Source organism: Portunus trituberculatus, chromosome 41 (assembly GCF_017591435.1).
Source record: "Portunus trituberculatus isolate SZX2019 chromosome 41, ASM1759143v1, whole genome shotgun sequence".
Classification (NCBI taxonomy): domain Eukaryota; kingdom Metazoa; phylum Arthropoda; class Malacostraca; order Decapoda; family Portunidae; genus Portunus; species Portunus trituberculatus.
In genome coordinates this window covers 6011328-6028043 of record NC_059295.1, presented here as the reverse complement: position 1 = coordinate 6028043, position 16716 = coordinate 6011328, and the positions used below count along the sequence as shown (strand labels likewise).

Genomic DNA, 16716 nt, shown 5'->3' with positions numbered 1-16716 from the left:
ACTTACCTTCAACAAATAAGTAAGTAATCAGAGATTGTTTCAAATTCTGTTCAGATTAATTCAGGATATGCCATCAGAACCAGATTCAATCATATCATTCAATGGCAAATTACTCCACTTTTAAATCAAGATGCTTTGTATTGCTTCAGAGGTACGTCCTCCTCTGGTACTTGATCTTGATCTTGAAACTACAGGCGATTCGGGATCACTCCTGAGCCGGGCCTTTGGATCGACAGCTCCTGTAGACGACAAAAGAAAGGCATACAGAAAAAAAAGGGGGAAAAAAAAAAGAAGAAAAAAGAACAAGGTTCTTTGCTCTAACCGTCCGTACATTTGGCACGCCACATTCTCTCAAGAAACTCCTTCACCGCCTCAATCATCCTTTCATTCGTTTCTCTACTCAGTCACAGCAGCACCACCACCCACTCCTTCCCCGTCTTTTCCACTCTTTCGTTCCTATTATGCCCTAACTCAGTCAACCCCACTTGCATCATCTCATACCTGTCTCTGGCATCACATACTCCACCGTCTTGTCCTCTTCCGAGTCACACATCTGGCACACTGCTGCGGGACTCAGACCACTTGGAACTCCTTGCCTTCACATCCATACACTGTGCCCTAGCTCTGAAGAGATCACCACCCAGGCTTCCATCATACCACCTCTCGTACATCGGGGCCTCTTTCACCTTGTACAATTCCAGAGTAGTCTTTCGTTCCATCCCATTCCTCCATTCATTCAGTGGATGGCAACAAATCTGGATGTGGCCTGTTCATCCGCAACTACACCTCTCCCTCTGAATACACTGACACTGAGGTGTCCAAGAGGCTTCCTGACAACCTGTCCTCTACAAGGGCAGAACTATATGCCATGCTAGAAGGTTTACAAATTGTCCTTCCTTTGGGGAAAGATGTTTACTTTTTTGTTGATAGTCAGGGTGCCTTATATTCATTGTTGTCTCCTTCCCCTGCTGATTGTGATCTCATCAACAAGTGTCTTGGTGTCATTGATCTCTTGGAGAGATAATCTCAGAGTATGTTTCACCTGGGTGCCTTCTCATGTTGGCATTTCCCATAATGAAAAAGCTGATGTTCTTGCCCGTCACTCCCTTACTGAGGACATTGCTGACTGTCCTGTTGAACACACTTATAATAGCATCAAGGGTCAGCTTAAACGTCATGTTTGCAGCACCATTGCTTATAACCTTGACACTTGTTATGGGAAAGGCAGTCCCAGTTCAGTCCATTATCAGTGCTTCCATTTTAGGGTAAAATACTCTAAACTAGGGTAATTGGACCCTTCTTAGGGTAGTGTTTAGGGTAATGCATAAACTAGGGTAATTTTAGGATAATCTGCCGTCCTATGGATAGGTGTGCTTGGAATGGTGCCAATTGTGGCAGGCTGGTTCTCTTTCATGTTCGATTCATGTATGTACACAATCATCCCCGTGACTTGTATCATCCCTTCACCCTCCCACCCCATTCCCTTTCTCCCCAGTCTCCACTCATCCGTCTACTAGGCGTACACGTTTTGAACCTTCGGACGGTTAGATCACAGTTCACACACAGAGTCAGTCACTTGCGAGGATGAGTCCACACAGAGCAGCCGCAGTAGGGGCTGTAGTGTGTAGTCCAGTGTGTGTGTTAGGGGGTGGGAGGACAATATTTAAACTTATGTATGATAAGAGTGTATTAATCAACAATTAATGGGCAACTTCGACAATCTAGGGTAAAACACTCGAATCTTGGGTAAAATCGACAAAAATCTAGGGTAAGATTTCATCAACTCATGGAAGCACTGTCCATTATGTACATGTCTCCCACACCAGCAGTGTCACCTATGGCAGGAAAAGTGCCGCCCATGACCTTGTTGTTAGGCGTCTCAGGCTGGGTTACAGGTACTATTGGGAGGTCAGTGGGGCTGCTGCTGTGCCCTGTAAGCTGTGTCACAGTCCTGCAGGGTACACACTTGCCCACTATGTCATGGAGTGTCCCTTGCTGATGCATTTCCGCCCACAGGGGAAATGGGACCTGTCACCAATGATAAGCTGGTTCTTCAACAATGACATCATCCCTGCCATCCTCAAGGATTTCCCACTTTTTGCTCCATCTTTGTAAATAATGTAAATATACTTATGGTTATTTATTTTTGTACTGCAATACATTAGTTTTCTATGAACATTTGTTTGGGGGATGGATGGCAGGCTCCTCCCATCTCCTTTGTTGTACTTTTTTTTTCAACAATAAACTTATCAAATCAAAATCAGTCCCATACTCTTCACATCTCTGTCTATCTCACTCTTCCACTTCCTCACATCCCATTCTGTTCCCACTCTGCCTCCTCTTGTCACGACCCATTCCAGCTCATTCTGATTCACCCCAGCCATTCTCACTGCCCACCCAACCTGTAGACCATTCCTCTCTGTCATTCTCATACACCTTTTCCTCCATTTGCTTCCACTTTCACTCCACAGATACACCTTCCCTGGTATTCTTGCATCATCCATTCTCTCAAGCCTAATCTTGTACCTAAGTGTTGCTTTTATAAGTCTTTCCCTAAAAGAGCTCCATCCCATATCACCTCTTAAGGCTTCTACTGCTATGTACAGTGTATCTTGGTGCATTCAGTGTCAGCCTAGCTACTCTACACTGCCCCACTTGAACACTTCTAACTTCTCAATTTCACTCTCGTTCCATACTTGATACTTGATCTTGATCTTGATACTACAGGTGGCTCGGGATCGCTCCAGAGCCGGTGTGGTATGAAGAAGTGTCCAACGAGTATAAATACTATGAGAGGAAAGCTCGCTAGTGTTCAAGAGTAACTGAGGCGTGCGCCTTGTGGTTGCCAGTTAGCTTATTTCACACCAACGCCACCTATGATCGAATGCAAACAACTCTCAAACCGCGTGCTTTGAAACTCGTCTCAGTGCTACCACTGCCTGGTTGTGGTATTTCATATCGTATGGTTATCTGAACTACTGATTGATGACATGCTCACCACATATATTGACTTCCAACTCTGCTTAATTAGGTACCGCTACTCCTATTAACTCTTCTTTCTGCTATTAGAGGTTACTGTAGGCATGTATATATTATATATTTAACAAATAGTAGGACAAAAATTAACCAGCAAGACTATGAGGGAATAATAATTTTTTAGGTACATATGATAGTATATGGAAATCCTATTTTCACTGTATAAACAATTCCTCATTGTTCCAAGTAAAGAAAATGTTCACTTCATACAAAGGCTTATAACATCAGTAAAGAAGTAAAAATATCTAATATACACATGGCCAAAGGTACATACACAGTATGTGTGTATACTTTCTTTTATGTGTTGAATCAAGACATAATAAAGGTAGCAGAAATAAAACACTGGTTTATTTTATTTTTTTTATTTCATGTTTAGTATCTAAATATGATATTCAAACAATAATGAATACTTAAATGTAATCATCATGCTGTGTCTCATCATAATTGTTGTTATCATTGTTCTTAAAATGTTGAAGAGAAAACTATAAGTCAGGGTACTCCAGAGTCTCAATCCTAATGATGAAAACTGTAAGGGAAACTGTGTCTTACATGATAAAGGTGTTAACCTGAGGAAAGACAAACAAAAAAAAAAGGCTCTGAGAAAATAATAACAAGGTGGGAGAGCCAACTGAAATGTGTCTTAACCCTTTTCTTCCAAAGGAATTACTTTGAAAAAAATAAGAGTTAAAAAGTATATATATATATATATATATATATATATATATATATATATATATATATATATATATATATATATATGTGTGTGTGTGTGTGTGTGTGTGTGTGTGTGTGTGTGTGTGAGTGTTTGACATAAGTCTCACACTTTTCATTTCAAACTACACCAAATGTCATGAATTGAAGATAGTTAAGCATCTCTAGTTCTGCATTTTCTTTTTTTTTTAACATCTTCTCTACTCTAAAGACACTCAAGGCAGTTAAACCCCATGGAAATTAACATTCATCAAAAATATAGGCAGAGTGTGTGTGTGCAACACCTAAGCTTACCTTTGTGTTTGCTACTTCATACAGGTGAAAGCACTACATAAAAAGAAGTTTTTTTATTTTCTAATCTTACACCAGTCTCACAATACTTTTGTTTACCTCATCTGATAAAACTACTGATCACTAGCAATTGGAACACCCACTATAGCTGGCAAAAAATAATCAATAACTTGATAGAAATGTTTTTATATATTTATCCATTTTTTGGCGGGTGAAAGAAGCCCCATGTAGATAGTTTATAAGGCAATACTGTGAATTTCCCTCTAAACGTGACACCTTTCCCTCCTCGGAGTCGTTCTTTCCCATTCTCCTAACATGAACAATGAGATACTGCCATACTGGTACACACCTCACAAAACAAATAACAGGGATTTAAGTTTATTTTTATATCACTTTGCAGCATAGTACAGTACCTCTGTTCCTCCTTTGGTAAATGATGGAGTGATAGGTGTGGATGTGTGCATTTGTTTGAGTGGCACAGGATACACGTCGGCCCTCGTGAAATCTCAATTTCTTATAATTGCTGCAATATGTTGTTAAGGACTTGGAAGGGATGTTGTTGTTGTTGTTGTCAGGGCCGCGAAGATCTTTAAATCCTTATGAGCCCTGCAGTAGTCCTATGTGGATATCACAGGCACGATAGCTGGCCGGTCTTCCTCAAGAAGGCACAGGTAAGGCGAAGGACAGCAGGTTGCCGGGAGGGATGGACACCTGAGGCCGCCAGGAGGGCAAGCAGGTCGATGCCCAGGGCAGAGGGCCAAGAACGTAATGCAGTGCAGTGGGGGTGGAAGCGTGGGCAGTAGAGCAGGAAATGCTCAATGGTCTCAGGGATAGTCCTACACCAAGGGCAGATAGGATCAGGAGACAGACGTAGGCAGTACAAGTGTGCGGCGAGTGTTGTGTGTCCCACGCGGATGCGGACGATGGCGACCACTTGCAAGGGATGAGCAGCTGGGAGAGCTGATATTTAAGTGATCAGTAATACAAATATTTACTGAAAATTTAAAACACTACATTACATTTTCGATTTGAAAACATACGTTTACATTTATCAGTTTCGTATACTACCACATACGTCATGTAGGAAGAGAAAAAGAGATGCTTAACTAAGGAACTTAATTTTATTGAACAGGTATTTATTCATACTTTACTTGTATTTCATTATTAATGTTATTAATTATCTTCAATTCATGACATTTGGTGTAGTTTGAAATGATGTAGTTTGAAATGTCAAACACTCACACTCACACACACACACACACACACACACACACACACACACACACACACACACACACATATATATATATATATATATATATATATATATATATATATATATATATATATATATATATATATATATATATATATATATATATATATATATATATATATATATATACTTTTTAACTCTACATGTCTTATTTTTTTCAAAGTAATTCCTTTGGAAGAGAAGGGTTAAGACACATTTCAGTTGGCTCTCTCACCTTGATATTATTTTCTCAGAGCCTTTTTTTTTTTTTTTTTTGTGTGTGTCTTTCTTCGAGTTAACACCTTTATCATGTAAGACACAGTTTCCCTTACAGTTTTCATCATTAGGATTGAGACTCTGGAGTACCCTGACTTATAGTTTTCTCTTCAACATTTTAAGAACAATGATAACAACAATTGTGGTGGGACACAGCATGATGATTACATTTAAGTATTCATTATTGTTTGAATATCATATTTAGATACTAAACATGAAATAATAAAAAAAAATAAACCAGTGTTTTTTTTCTGCTACCTTTATTATGTCTTGATTCAACACATAAAAGAAAGGTACATACACACATACTGTGTATGTACCTTTGGCCATGTGTATATTAGATATTTTTACTTCTTTACTGATGTTATAAGCCTTTGTATGAAGTGAACATTTTCTTTACTTGGAACAATGAGCAATTGTTTATACAGTAAGAATAGGATTTATATATATATATATATATATATATATATATATATATATATATATATATATATATATATATATATATATATATATATATATGCACCTAAAAATTTATTATTCCCTCATAGTCTTGCTGGTTATTTTTTGTCCTACTATTTGTTAAATATATAATAATGCCTACAGTAACCTCTAATAGCAGAAAGAAGAGTTAATAGGAGTAGCGGTACCTAATTAAGCAGAGTTGGAAGTCAATATATGTGGTGAGCATGTCATCAATCAGTAACAATCAGTAGTTCAGATAACCATACGATATGAAATACCACAACCAGGCAGTGGTAGCACTGGTGTGTTGATAGACTCAAGAGAAGAGAAGAAGAATATAGAGAGTAGAAGATAAAGTATGGTTGAGAGTATGAAGGAAGTGGAAGAGTGAAAGATGACGGAATAGCCGTCATATAGAGTGGTTTATTTGTTACATTGGTAATTTTTTTATTTATTTAAAATTTTATTTATTTATTTATTTATTTTAATTGTTTATTTATTTATGCACTGGTTCAATTGCTTATTTTTTTTGTTATTTGTTTATTATTTATTTGTTTTACTTTGAATGTATGTGTATATTTATATATTTATTTGTATTTATAGTATTTTTATCCTGTGTACAGCAGTCTGGGTGATAGCTTTGATATTTTGTTAATAGTTTTCCTAAACGAACTATGTTCTTATCCTTGTTCATGTTCGTTTATTGTTATATGATATGTTGTGTCTTTTAAAGTGTTTATCATTTTGTGTTTTATATAATTTCCTCTTGTGTGTACTGTTATGTTAATCGGATCCAATTTTGCAAGTTTATGTAGTTCTTCTGTGTTTTTGGTGAATGGATGTTTTTCATTATAAGCAAAACAAAGTGCTTCATTTTGTTTTCTTTGTAGTTTTAGTATTTGTGAGTTTGATAGAGCGTTCAGAGCGTAAGCCGGGTAGGTTAATATTGGCAGTACACATGCTTTTACAAGATGTAATTTTATGTTTGTATAGAAGAACTGGAATCTCTTGATAGTGTTTAAGGCTACTTGTGCTTTGTTTGTGATATCTTTTACATTTTTTGTGTATCCGTTTACTCCCAGTTTTAGGCCCAATATTTTTGCTTCCTTTGCGTACTGTATGTGTTGCCCTTCTATGTTTACTGGTTCAGTTTTTTTCAACGTTATGGGTAGTAGTGTAAATTTTGTGTATTTGTTTTGATCTTCCATTTTCTCTCGTAATTGTTAATGTTTTTTATTTCTCTTTCTGTTATTTTTGCTAACATTTTTTTTATTTGCCTGCGTATGTGATTATTTGTGTGATATCATCTGCGTACTGTATATTTGTGCTTTCTGTGAGTGGTGATGGAATGTCGTGGGTGTAGATGGTATAGAGTGTGGGTGAGATGCTACTGCCTTGAGGTACCTCACTGTGAAGTTGGAATGATGGTCCTGTGTAGTTTTTTATTGATATTGAGGCAGAGCGATTGTCTAGAAAGCTGCATAGAATTTTGTTAAGGATGTTGGGTAGTTTTAATTGACTTAATTTGAACTTTAATCCGTTTTGCCATACTTTATCAAAAGCTTTTGATACGTCCCTTAGTGCAATACAACAGAGTTTATTGACTGAAATTGCTTTTGAGATTACTTCTGTTGTTGTTGCTATTGCTGTGTCAGTTGATCTTCCTGATCTGAAACCATGTTGGGAGTCTGGTAGGATTTTATTGGCGTCTAGGAAAGTTCTTGTTCTTTTGTTAATTATTCTTTCAAAGATTTTTCCGGGTACTTCCAGAAGTGAAATTGGGTGATAGTTAATTGGATCAGTTGATGGTTTGTTCTGTTTTGGGATGAGTATGATTCTGGCGTGTTTGAATGGTTGTGGAAAGTATCCCATTGAGAGAGCGATGTTGAATAATTTTGTAAGTATTTCGAGCACGTTGTCAGGTAAGTTTTGTAATATTACTTTATTTATTTTTGTTTCCCCAGGTGTGTTGTTTTTTAATTGTTTTATTGTTTGTTTTATTTCTTGTGTTGTGATCGGTGTTGTGTAGTAAGTGTCATTGGATAAATTGTTTGGGTTTCCTTGTATATTAGGTAGTGTTTGGACTTTGTTATCTTCTAGGTAGTTATTAACTCTGAGTTCCGTGTCTGCATCATATTGTAGGTTTTCCATGGGGTTTATTCTAAAAACATTGCTCCAGATATCTCTAAATATTTCTTCCTTTTCTTCAATTTTGTGTATTTTCTTATTGTTTACTACTAGATGTGAATTAGTATTGGTTTGGTTGCCTTTTAGTATTTTTATATTCTGCCAGAATTTTTGTGGGTCTGCATATTGTTTATTTAGTGTTTTTATTTTGTTTTCCCAGTTACTTTTATTTTGTTCTTTGCATTCTTTTATTATATTTTGTTTTATGGTTTTGTAGGCAGTGTATGTTGTATAGGTCCAGCCATTTCTGAGGCTGTTATTTAGCAATTGTTTTGCCCACCATTGTAATTCTTTGACTTTTTTATTATATATTGGTTTAACCAGAGTTTTGTGTGCGGATAATGGTATATTTTGTTGCATTGCTGTTGTTATTCCATCTAGCCACTGTTTTATTGATGTGTCTAGTGTGTGTTGTGACATGTATGGGTTGGTGTTAATGTCTTTTGTTGTATTTATTGCTTTATTCTTGAATTCATCCCAATTAGTTTTTTTGATTATATATGTGGGTGGTGTTAGTGTTCGTATGGGGTGGGATGTTATATTTATTAGTATTGGTAGGTGATCTGATGGCGTTGTTGGTCCTTGTGTTATGTTGATGTTATGGTATGTTTTGTTATTGGCAAGTATTATGTCTGGTGATGATGTTGCGTTTTGAGTTAGGAATGATGGGAAGTCTGGACATAAATGTGTGAGTATATTAAAATCAATGAGCATTTTTATAGATCTGCCGACACTGTTGCTTTTTTTCTTATCGATTGTTGGGTGGTGAGCATTTAAATCTCCTATTATATATGTTGGAAATGTTTCTGATGCTATATTGTGAAAATCTGTGATAGGTAGGAAAGGTCTTCTTGGAGGTAGATAGGTGGTTGCTATGTTTATTGGGCCTGTTGTAGTTTCAATTGTGGCTAGTATTACATCGGTATCGTAATTGTCTTTAACTCTGTGTTTCAGGTGTTCCTTTACTAGAATTGCTGAGCCGTTGTTTGCTTCTCCGCTGGAATTTATAAGGTAAGTTATATAATTTTGTATTTTGATGCTTTCGTGATTTTTTAAACCATGACTATTTATTAGTATCACGTCAGGGCTTATTTCTTTTTATATATTGGTTAGTGTTAGTTTGTTTGTGTCCCAGTGTCTTACGTTGTGTTGTAGTATTAGTATGCTGTCGGTGTTGTCCATATTTGATGTTTTTAGGATGTGTGCTTATATGAGTGGGGATGAATGAGTAAATTAGGTTGTGTATTTAATTTAGAGGGAGTTCTGTCTTTTATGTTGTTTTCTTCCTTTGGTTGGTGGTGTTTTTTCTTGATAGAGCCCATTTCTTATTTTTCTGAAACGTGCGTCATCTTCTATTGCCCATACGTCGTGTAAGTCTATATCATTGTTCTTTAGTAGGTCGAATATTTCCTCTTCTTCATAGGCTGTTGATGTGAATATGTATTTGTATTTTCCTTCCTCTATACTTTCTATTATTTGTTTATGGTAAAGTGTTCTTTTTAGGCCATCCGTTGCTCTTTTTTGTTATTATTTGCAACCCAATGCCTTTCCTGCTAATTTTTACTGGTTTTTCTTGTTCCTGTTCTTTTTCCTCCTCCACATCTATCTCTTCCATCTCTTCTTCCTCTTCATTATATTCATTTTCTTCGGGGTGGTCAAGTGTTGTTTGTGTAGGAGATGATGCTGCCAAGCTAAGAATTTTTTTTTATGGTGGGTTGTCTGGCAGAATTATTTGTGGGATATTGTTAAGTTTGAAAACCTTATTTAATTCAGTGTTGTATGTGCCTGGGTTGGCCATGTTGATGATATGAGAGTGTATTATGCAAGTTAGTATTGTTGAGGCTGTGTCTTTTTTGAGCATGTCAGCTGGCATATTTAATGTATTGTTGTTTGGGTTATTCTTCGCTGCCTGGCTGTAAGTGCTTGTGTTTTTCTTTTGTTTTCTTTTGTTTTCTTTTATTTCTTTTATTTCTTTTCTTTTTGGGCATTTGTTTGCCAAAGTTCTGTGTGGTCCAGAGTAGTTGAGACACTTCTTTTCAACTGAATTACAGTTTTTCCAGGTGTGTTCCGAGCTACTGCATTCAGAGCACACCGTGTGGTCTTTTGGTAAAGGGCAGTTATTGGTGGTGTGTTCCTCGAGAGAGTAGCACCTCATACAGGTGAGGATTGGAAAAAAGTAATCTATTTTGATATTGTGTGAAGGAATGCTCATATGGAAAGCGAGCATTCCTCTATCTGTGGCCATTTTTGCTGTGGCTGTTTCTTTTAAACATATTTTAATTATTTTGGTTTTGGGGATTTTGAAGACACTTTCAATGCCGCCAATCAGCCAATTGTTGTTGTTTAACATTTCTTCTTTTATTTCAGCTTCAGGGTGTGATAAAATGTAGTCGTCAACGTTAAAGAGGATGATTGTTCTTTTTGCCCGGAGTTCTGGTGGCATAATGGGGTCAAAACCTTCTTCTTTTAGGGCTGCAGAACATGTTGTCTGGAAAATTTTGTCTATCTCATTGTCCGATCGGGTAAGTGTTATATACGAATCAGGCGTTGGGATAACCTTTGTGGCATAGATGAGGTGTTCAGACAGAATCTTCAGTAGCTTAAGCTTGACGCTGTTGTTCGGGTCAGGGTGCTTGATCCTCACCCTGGCTATGGTGGCATTGGTATTATGTGGTGAATTAAACAAAACACAAAATTCCTATAAGGGGGCCGGAACCCGACACACGACCCAGCTAATATAAAATAACAGAAGAAGCCTACCTATGCAAGACAATATATTGGCCCAATTGCTAAAATCTGTCATAGCCAACTTGTCCCGCGCCTACTCCTAACCGAGTTTTTGGCCGACCCTACCAGTGGGCTTAAGGCAGCCCTCTAAGGACCCCGCTTGGCAAGCCTTCACCACACTGGGGGACGCTAAGGCCGAAAGGAAATACAGTCAGAGGGAAAAAGTCTCTGCACAAGGGTGGAATCTCAGCCAAGAGTGAGATTCCCAGTACACTTGTGCAGATGCGGCCAGTGGTAGTCAGCCGTAATCCAGGGACAGTCCAGTGGTCCAGGCAGCTCCCTCACTTGCGCGTTGCACACCCACACTAGCCAGGAGCCACAGCCCTTCAGCCGGTGACAACTAGCAGGGAGGTGTGTGACGAAGGCGCAGTCGGCAGACAGAGCAGCTCAGCGGCGAGCGAATCGGCGAGCTGTTATCTGCAGAGGTAGTTGTTGCTTCTATGGCTGCCAGTGTCTGTCTGTGTCCAACACTAGCGAGCTTTCCTCTCATAGTATTTATACTCGTTGGCCACACCCCTGCAAGATCATGTCACCCCCCTACTACGCATGCGCCACCCAGGGAAAAATATCGTACGCACTGGCAGTATGCCTCGAATAACCATGGAGAGCAGAGCGCTTGGATGTGTAGCCTTGAGAGGTCTCTCTCTCTCTCTCTCTCTCTCTCTCTCTCTCTCTCTCTCTCTCTCTCTCTCTTTACACCCGTTTTCTCTGATGATGCCCGTTCTCTTGATAATAAAGCGAGACAAAAATAAAAGCATTTTCATCCTATATTTTCTCTTGTTCTCTCTCCAGGGGTGTTTCTTGGGACTGAAAACATTGGTGGGCTGAGCCCAGATCCTTATAGGGAAGTCTAGGGGATCTTTCAAAGAAAAAAAAAAAATAAAGCTGTGTGCTTTCCTTAGCTTTGTGGTGACTTCAAAATGTGTCAAAATTAATTCATATATTGATAAAAACAGGATGATGCACGTATAGATAACTCTCTCTCTCTCTCTCTCTCTCTCTCTCTCTCTCTCTCTCTCTCTCTCTCTCTCTCTCTCTCTCTCTCTTAGGACACAGTATTGTAACGAAATCTTTCAATTTAAAGTTATTCAGAAAGTGGGATAGATAAGGTAAAAATTGGAGTAATAGCACTTTATTTACCTTATTTTTTTCTGTTGTTTCTTATAGTTTACATGCATATTGCTTGCATATATTTTTTTCACAATATCAAGTAATTAGCATTCGTTGGCACTCAAAAAAATTGTGGTGACAAAGGTATAATAGACACATACGTAAATCATATATATATATATATATATATATATATATATATATATATATATATATATATATATATATATATATATATATATATATTTTTTTTTTCATTTTAGTTGAAATTCATATTGCCTACATATATTTCCTGAATATCAAATAATTAATATTTGTTGACACAATAAAACTGTGCACGGTGACGAATATAAAGATACATAAATCACGCAGTTTTTTACTGATAGTTTTGAAATATCTATACTAATTAATTAATATTTGTTAACACTTAACAAAATTGTGGTGACAAAGATATAGATATATACATACATATATCATGTATTTTTTTCTTTCTTAAATTTTAAGATTCCATATTACTTATACATATATTTCATATCTTATACATATATTTCATATCTAAATACACATAACCTGCTAGACAACGTTGGTTTTAAATCACACTTTCCCTTTTACTTAACTTTTTAATGTAGCAGGAGTCTTTTCAGGTATTTACTAGCTATCGTCTCAGTTCAAGTATCTCCGAATGACATTTCTGAGTTTCTTTTTAATCATCTGCTTCCCTTCATAAGTCCAATGCACCCCACCTGAGCTCAACAGCTCTTCATATACAGGCATGTTGAACTGAATGAAACTATCATTTGACAATTCTCTCTTTAGTTTACGATTTATGCCCCTTTGAATATGACGATACCGGTCAGACACAGGGTAATCATCTGGGTAGTATCGTGGTTCCACCAGAACTACGATTACATCAGCTCCACAGTTTTCAACTATGGACACTATATCGTCTACTATTTTTTGCACTTCAGAATCATCATCTATGGCATTAGACCCTATCCATAAAATACACAGGTCATGTTCCCAATTCAGTACAGAGCACATACGCTCATCATTCCAAAAATTATAAGCTTTACCTCCAGGACCTCTAAATGTTCTAACCTCCGCTCCCCTCACTCACAAATTGTTGGGAAGTTGACTGTGACCAACAAGTGACGGACATGTGCATGGTTTCTCTTCCTTATGTTGACTGGTGTATCTGAAGCCACAACATTACAATTACCATACTGATCATATTAGAGCATAATCAGTATTCAATGTAAAATTTATAATTAATTACTTACCTACAAAATGAAACTGATGGATACAGTATAACTTGATGTGGGGATGCCTATAATAGCTTTTGTATGTCCAATAGCTCGCTTGCAACGGTGGCTGTTGACAGCTTATTGATGACTCGATCTGTAAAATTAATAGGGTATCATTAATTAGCAGAGTTGATGATTAGTCACTCTTAATTCTCACTGTTGACCCCAACAAATCCACTGTAGAATATAGTTAATCACCCTTATTATTATTATTTGTCTTCGGGTGAATAAAGATGGGTTTTCCTATAGTCTTTTCTTTAACAAAATACATTTTTCAAGTGGGTAACAACATGTTAACACCCGACCACGATAAATTAATTCTCTTACTCACATCTTTCACTCACCTTCAGTGTCACCGTCAAGCACGATCTCCCTTTCACGACAGTACGGCTAAAACTATTTTCTTGTAACAGGGCAACGTCAGAACAGAACGGGAGCTGGTTGTTGTCTGATCTGATTGATGAGATTCCACTGTCGAACTCTAAGTGTGAACGTCATTAACATAGATATGACATCAATCAGAAGTAACAGGCCAATCGCTGGGTTTTCTAACTATGACGTGCATTACTGCCTACCAATGGTGTGTCCATACCTAATGAGCTGAACAAGCAGTAAACCTTATCGTTGTGTACTGAACAAACAGATTTATGACGGAGCGTTATATGACTAGTGGCGACCACAGTGCTGACACATATTTCGCCCTTTCATAATTATTCGTGCCTTCAGTGTTGGTTATTCAACCACATTAGGTCTATTTAAATCCATTGAAATATTCATTACAACTGTTATAACTTAAATTGTGGCTTATTGATATACGTGAGGGTGAATGAGAGTGAGTGATCTCGGTGAGTGGCTACAGTGCAGCAATGCTGTTTGCTGTATGTAGTAATTTGGTGTGGTTATAAATATATGATATATATATATATATATATATATATATATATATATATATATATATATATATATATATATATATATATATATATATATATATATATATATATATATATATATATATATATATATATATATATATATATATATATATATATATATATATATATATATATATATATATATATATATATATATATATTATATTTTATATATATATATAGATGTATTGGTAACAGAATTTTGGCGAATACTGATACCGATACACAACTAATGACACTGATAATTAATAGTGCACTGGAAACCAGTCTATCAGATTGTTACCCGTGGTCGTACGTATGTTATTATTATTATTTTTTTTTCTAAGTTTCACATACATAAACGAACAATAACTTTATTATTTCTCTCTGTCCTTCGTGCATTATTCTACATGTTTTTACCATTTTTATTAGGCATTAATTAATAAATGTGATGGCTCTTAGCTGCCTTTGACATTTCCAAAATGTCCAAGGGTGACCGAGCTCCAGGTGTGTGTGTGTGTGTGTGTGTTCGTGGGTGGAGTGAGTATTTCCAGATGTGTGTGTGTGTGTGTGTGTGTGTGTGTGTGTGTGTGTGTGTGTGTGTGTGTGTGTGTGTTCGGGGGTGGAGTGAGTATTTCCAGATGTGTGTGTGTGTGTGTGTGTGTTTACCTAATTGTAACATGTGTGTGTGTGTGTGTGTGTGTGTGTTCGGTTGTGGAGTATTTCCAGATGTGTGTGGTGTGTGTGTGTGTGTGTGTGTGTATTACCTAATTGTATTTACCTAATTGTAACATACGGGAAAAGAGCTATGCTCGTGTTGTCCCGTCTCCATATCTATTAATGTCCAGCTTTTTCTTAAAATCATGAATATTCCTTGCGTTGACCACTTCCACGTCTAAACTATTCCATGCTTCCACCCTTCTATGAGGGAAGCTATATTTTTTCACATCTCTCCTATAAGTGGCCATTTTTAGTTTTTTCCCATGCCCTCTCGACATTCTTTCATTCCACATACACAGATCTTCCCTATCCATTTTTCCATGCCAATCATCACTCTGTATATTGCTATCAGGTCTCCCCTTTCTCTTCTGTTTTCCAGGGTCGGAAGTTGCATTCTTTTCAGTCTGTCTTCATAAGTCAAATCTCTTAAGTCAGGCACCATTTTGTTGCAGCCCTCTGTACTTTCTCTAGTTTCCTTATGTGTTTCTTTAAGTTCGAGCCCACTGTATTGTTGCATATTCAAGCCTCGGTCTTATCATTGCAGTAATTATTTTCTTCATCATTTCTTCATCTAAATATACGAACGCCACTCTTATGTTCCTCAATAAGTTCAATACTTCTCCAATTATTTTGTTTATATGTCTCTCTGGCGATAGGTCATTGGTAATTGTCACCCCAAGGTCTTTTTCTTCATGACTGGTTTTATGTCTTCATTTCCTATCTTGTACATACTCCTGATTCTTCTTTCACTCTTGCCAAACTCTATTTTCTTGCATTTTGTCGTGTTGAACTCCATTTGCCATGTACAGCTCCATTTCCATATTCTGTCCAAGTCTTCCTGGAGTAGTTCGCAATCTTTGTCACATCTCACTTTTCTTAACAATTTTGCATCGTCTGCAAATAGGCTCACATAACTGGACACCCCATCCACCATGTCATTTATGTAGACCGCGAACATTACTGGTGCCAACACTGATCCCTGTGGAACTCCACTCTCCACCAAGCCCCATTCTGATGGTCTGTCCTTAATTATTGTTCTCATTTCTCTTCCTACCAAAAGTCTTCCATCCATTTTAGTAAACTGCCATGCACTCCTCCTACCATTTCAAGTTTCCAGATCAGTCTCTGGTGTGGTACCTTATCAAAGGCCTTTTTTAAATCCAGATATATTCCATCAGCCCAACCATCTCTTTCCTGTATTACATCTATCACCCTCGAATAGTAACATATCAGGTTTGTCGTGCATGAACGCCCTTTTCTAAAACCAAATTGACACTCACAAAGTATGTCATTTTTCTCCAAGAAGTCTGTCCATCTATTCTTCACCACCCTCTCACACATCTTAGCTACCACACTTGTAAGTGACACTGGTCTATAGTTCAATGGGTCTCTCTTGTTACCTGATTTATAGATTGGGACAATGTTAGCTCTTTTCCAGTCTTGGGGCACTACACCTTCCCTTAATGAGGCATCAATTACTTCACAAACTTTTTCTGCCAGTTGCTCCTGCATTCTCTTAAAATCCATCCTGATACCCCATCAGGTCCCACAGCTTTTCTCACTTCTAAACTCCCCATCATATTCTTGATCTCCTCCACAGTTACTTGAAACTCCTTCATAATCCCTTTCTGTTCCATTACCAGTGGTTTGTCAAAAGCAG

The 16716-nt window shown here is 37.2% G+C and overlaps 1 protein-coding gene across 2 annotated transcripts in view; it reads right to left on the bottom strand.

The window, feature by feature from the left end:
- Positions 1–227, bottom strand: part of LOC123516785 (GATOR complex protein WDR24-like) — a 334605-nt gene extending 334378 nt beyond the window's left edge. For both annotated transcript variants that reach the window (XR_006678279.1, XM_045276440.1), the window contains exon 1: positions 7–227. The gene's annotated coding sequence lies outside the window, so the exon portion shown is untranslated. The remainder of the gene's footprint in view (positions 1–6) is intronic.
- Between the last annotated feature and the right edge of the window lie 16489 nt (positions 228–16716).